This window comes from Orbicella faveolata, unplaced genomic scaffold, assembly GCF_042242905.1.
Source record: "Orbicella faveolata isolate gen_17 unplaced genomic scaffold, um_ofav_v1 contig_46, whole genome shotgun sequence".
Taxonomy (NCBI): domain Eukaryota; kingdom Metazoa; phylum Cnidaria; class Anthozoa; order Scleractinia; family Merulinidae; genus Orbicella; species Orbicella faveolata.
In genome coordinates, this window is record NW_028301576.1 from 22432776 (window position 1) to 22439079 (window position 6304).

Below are 6304 nucleotides of genomic sequence, written 5' to 3' on the forward strand. Positions count from 1 at the left end.
GATGTATATGACTATGATGTCTAAACTTACAAACTAATATCAGAAGTGGATGTATATGACTATGATGTCTAAACTTACAAACTAATATCAGAAGTGGATGTATATGACTATGATGTCTAAACTTACAAACTAATATCAGAAGTGGATGTACATGACTATGATGTCTAAACTTACAAACTAATATCAGGGGTGGATGTATATGACTATGGTGTCTAAACTTACAAACTAATATCAGAAGTGGATGTATATGACTATGATGTCTAAACTTACAAACTAATATCAGGGGTGGATGTATATGACTATGATGTCTAAACTTACAAACTAATATCAGAAGTGGATGTATATGACTATGATGTCTAAACTTACAAACTAATATCAGGGGTGGATGTATATGACTATGATGTCTAAACTTACAAACTAATATCAGAAGTGGATGTATATGACTATGATGTCTAAACTTACAAACTAATATCAGGGGTGGATGTATATGACTATGATGTCTAAACTTACAAACTAATATCAGAGGTGGATCTATATGACTATGATGTCTAAACTTACAAACTAATATCAGGGGTGGATGTATATGACTATCATGTCTAAACTTACAAACTAATATCAGGGGTGGATGCATATGACTATGATGTCTAAACTTACAAACTAATATCAGAGGTGGATGTATATGACTATGATGTCTAAACTTACAAACTAATATCAGAAGTGGATGTACATGACTATGATGTCTAAACTTACAAACTAATATCAGGGGTGGATGTATATGACTATGATGTCTAAACTTACAAACTAATATCAGAAGTGGATGTATATGACTATGATGTCTAAACTTACAAACTAATATCAGAAGTGGATGTATATGACTATGATGTCTAAACTTACAAACTAATATGAGGGGTGGATGTATATGACTATGATGTCTAAACTTACAAACTAATATCAGAAGTGGACGTATATGACTATGATGTCTAAACTTACAAACTAATATCAGAGGTGGATGTATATGACTATGATGTCTAAACTTACAAACTAATATCAGAGGTGGATGTATATGACTATGATGTCTAAACTTACAAACTAATATCAGGGGTGGATGTATATAACTATCATGTCTAAACTTACAAACTAATATCAGCGGTGGATGCATATGACTATGATGTCTAAACTTACAAACTAATATCAGAAGTAGATGTATATGACTATGATGTCTAAACTTACAAACTAATATCAGAAGTGGATGTATATGACTATGATGTCTAAACTTACAAACTAATATCAGAGGTGGATGTATATGACTATGATGTCTAAACTTACAAACTAATATCAGAAGTGGATGTACATGACTATGATGTCTAAACTTACAAACTAATATCAGGGGTGGATGTATATGACTATGATGTCTAAACTTACAAACTAATATCAGAAGTGGATGTATATGACTATGATGTCTAAACTTACAAACTAATATCAGGGGTGGATGTATATGACTATGATGTCTTAACTTACAAACTAATATCAGAAGTGGATGTATATGACTATGATGTCTAAACTTACAAACTAATATCAGGGGTGGATGTATATGACTATGATGTCTAAACTTACAAACTAATATCAGAAGTGGATGTACATGACTATGATGTCTAAACTTACAAACTAATATCAGAAGTGGATGAATATGACTATGATGTGTAAACTTACAAACTAATATCAAAGGTGGATGTTTATGACTATGATGTCTAAACTTACAAACTAATATCAGAAGTGGATGTATATGACTATGATGTGTAAACTTACAAACTAATATCAGAGGTGGATGTTTATGACTATGATGTCTAAACTTACAAACTAATATCAGAAGTGGATGTATATGACTATGATGTGTAAACTTACAAACTAATATCAGAAGTGGATGTATATGACTATGATGTCTAAACTTACAAACTAATATCAGGGGTGGATGTATATGACTATGATGTCTAAACTTACAAACTAATATCAGAGGTGGATGTTTATGACTATGATGTCTAAACTTACAAACTAATATCAGAAGTGGATGTACATGACTATGATGTCTAAACTTACAAACTAATATCAGAGGTGGATGTATATGACTATGATGTCTAAACTTACAAACTAATATCAGAAGTGGATGTATATGACTATGATGTCTAAACTTACAAACTAATATCAGAAGTGGATGTACATGACTATGATGTCTAAACTTACAAACTAATATCAGAGGTGGATATATATGACTATGATGTCTAAACTTACAAACTAATATCAGAAGTGGATGTATATGACTATGATGTCTAAACTTACAAACTAATATCAGAAGTGGATGTACATGACTATGATGTCTAAACTTACAAACTAATATCAGGGGTGGATGTATATGACTATGGTGTCTAAACTTACAAACTAATATCAGAAGTGGATGTATATGACTATGATGTCTAAACTTACAAACTAATATCAGGGGTGGATGTATATGACTATGATGTCTAAACTTACAAACTAATATCAGAAGTGGATGTATATGACTATGATGTCTAAACTTACAAACTAATATCAGGGGTGGATGTATATGACTATGATGTCTAAACTTACAAACTAATATCAGAAGTGGATGTATATGACTATGATGTCTAAACTTACAAACTAATATCAGGGGTGGATGTATATGACTATGATGTCTAAACTTACAAACTAATATCAGAGGTGGATCTATATGACTATGATGTCTAAACTTACAAACTAATATCAGGGGTGGATGTATATGACTATCATGTCTAAACTTACAAACTAATATCAGGGGTGGATGCATATGACTATGATGTCTAAACTTACAAACTAATATCAGAGGTGGATGTATATGACTATGATGTCTAAACTTACAAACTAATATCAGAAGTGGATGTACATGACTATGATGTCTAAACTTACAAACTAATATCAGGGGTGGATGTATATGACTATGATGTCTAAACTTACAAACTAATATCAGAAGTGGATGTATATGACTATGATGTCTAAACTTACAAACTAATATCAGAAGTGGATGTATATGACTATGATGTCTAAACTTACAAACTAATATGAGGGGTGGATGTATATGACTATGATGTCTAAACTTACAAACTAATATCAGAAGTGGACGTATATGACTATGATGTCTAAACTTACAAACTAATATCAGAAGTGGATGTATATGACTATGATGTCTAAACTTACAAACTAATATCAGAGGTGGATGTATATGACTATGATGTCTAAACTTACAAACTAATATCAGGGGTGGATGTATATAACTATCATGTCTAAACTTACAAACTAATATCAGCGGTGGATGCATATGACTATGATGTCTAAACTTACAAACTAATATCAGAAGTAGATGTATATGACTATGATGTCTAAACTTACAAACTAATATCAGAAGTGGATGTATATGACTATGATGTCTAAACTTACAAACTAATATCAGAGGTGGATGTATATGACTATGATGTCTAAACTTACAAACTAATATCAGAAGTGGATGTACATGACTATGATGTCTAAACTTACAAACTAATATCAGGGGTGGATGTATATGACTATGATGTCTAAACTTACAAACTAATATCAGAAGTGGATGTATATGACTATGATGTCTAAACTTACAAACTAATATCAGGGGTGGATGTATATGACTATGATGTCTTAACTTACAAACTAATATCAGAAGTGGATGTATATGACTATGATGTCTAAACTTACAAACTAATATCAGGGGTGGATGTATATGACTATGATGTCTAAACTTACAAACTAATATCAGAAGTGGATGTACATGACTATGATGTCTAAACTTACAAACTAATATCAGAAGTGGATGAATATGACTATGATGTGTAAACTTACAAACTAATATCAGAGGTGGATGTTTATGACTATGATGTCTAAACTTACAAACTAATATCAGAAGTGGATGTATATGACTATGATGTGTAAACTTACAAACTAATATCAGAGGTGGATGTTTATGACTATGATGTCTAAACTTACAAACTAATATCAGAAGTGGATGTATATGACTATGATGTGTAAACTTACAAACTAATATCAGAAGTGGATGTATATGACTATGATGTCTAAACTTACAAACTAATATCAGGGGTGGATGTATATGACTATGATGTCTAAACTTACAAACTAATATCAGAGGTGGATGTTTATGACTATGATGTCTAAACTTACAAACTAATATCAGAAGTGGATGTACATGACTATGATGTCTAAACTTACAAACTAATATCAGAGGTGGATGTATATGACTATGATGTCTAAACTTACAAACTAATATCAGAAGTGGATGTATATGACTATGATGTCTAAACTTACAAACTAATATCAGAAGTGGATGTACATGACTATGATGTCTAAACTTACAAACTAATATCAGAGGTGGATATATATGACTATGATGTCTAAACTTACAAACTAATATCAGGGGTGGATGTATATGACTATGATGTGTAAACTTACAAACTAATATCAGAAGTGGATGTATATGACTATGATGTCTAAACTTACAAACTAATATCAGAAGTGGATGTATATGACTATGATGTCTAAACTTACAAACTAATATCAGAAGTGGATGTATATGACTATGATGTCTAAACTTACAAACTAATATCAGAAGTGGATGTATATGACTATGATGTCTAAACTTACAAACTAATATCAGGGGTGGATGTATATGACTATGATGTCTAAACTTACAAACTAATATCAGAGGTGGATGTATATGACTATGATGTCTAAACTTACAAACTAATATCAGGGGTGGATGTATATGACTATCATGTCTAAACTTACAAACTAATATCAGGGGTGGATGCATATGACTATGATGTCTAAACTTACAAACTAATATCAGAGGTGGATGTATATGACTATGATGTCTAAACTTACAAACTAATATCAGAAGTGGATGTACATGACTATGATGTCTAAACTTACAAACTAATATCAGGGGTGGATGTATATGACTATGATGTCTAAACTTACAAACTAATATCAGAAGTGGATGTATATGACTATGATGTCTAAACTTACAAACTAATATCAGGGGTGGATGTATATGACTATGATGTCTTAACTTACAAACTAATATCAGAAGTGGATGTATATGACTATGATGTCTAAACTTACAAACTAATATCAGGGGTGGATGTATATGACTATGATGTCTAAACTTACAAACTAATATCAGAAGTGGATGTATATGACTATGATGTCTAAACTTACAAACTAATATCAGAGGTGGATGTATATGACTATGATGTCTAAACTTACAAACTAATATCAGGGGTGGATGTATATGACTATCAAGTCTAAACTTACAAACTAATATCAGGGGTGGATGCATATGACTATGATGTCTAAACTTACAAACTAATATCAGAAGTGGATGTATATGACTATGATGTCTAAACTTACAAACTAATATCAGAAGTGGATGTATATGACTATGATGTCTAAACTTACAAACTAATATCAGAGGTGGATGTATATGACTATGATGTCTAAACTTACAAACTAATATCAGAAGTGGATGTACATGACTATGATGTCTAAACTTACAAACTAATATCAGAAGTGGATGTACATGACTATGATGTCTAAACTTACAAACTAATATCAGAAGTGGATGAATATGACTATGATGTGTAAACTTACAAACTAATATCAGAGGTGGATGTTTATGACTATGATGTCTAAACTTACAAACTAATATCAGAAGTGGATGTATATGACTATGATGTGTAAACTTACAAACTAATATCAGAGGTGGATGTTTATGACTATGATGTCTAAACTTACAAACTAATATCAGAAGTGGATGTATATGACTATGATGTGTAAACTTACAAACTAATATCAGAAGTGGATGTACATGACTATGATGTCTAAACTTACAAACTAATATCAGGGGTGGATGTATATGACTATGATGTCTAAACTTACAAACTAATATCAGAGGTGGATGTTTATGACTATGATGTCTAAACTTACAAACTAATATCAGAAGTGGATGTACATGACTCTGATGTCTAAACTTACAAACTAATATCAGAGGTGGATGTATATGACTATGATGTCTAAACTTACAAACTAATATCAGAAGTGGATGTACATGACTATGATGTCTAAACTTACAAACTAATATCAGAAGTGGATGTACATGACTATGATGTCTAAACTTACAAACTAATATGAGAGGTGGATGTATATGACTATG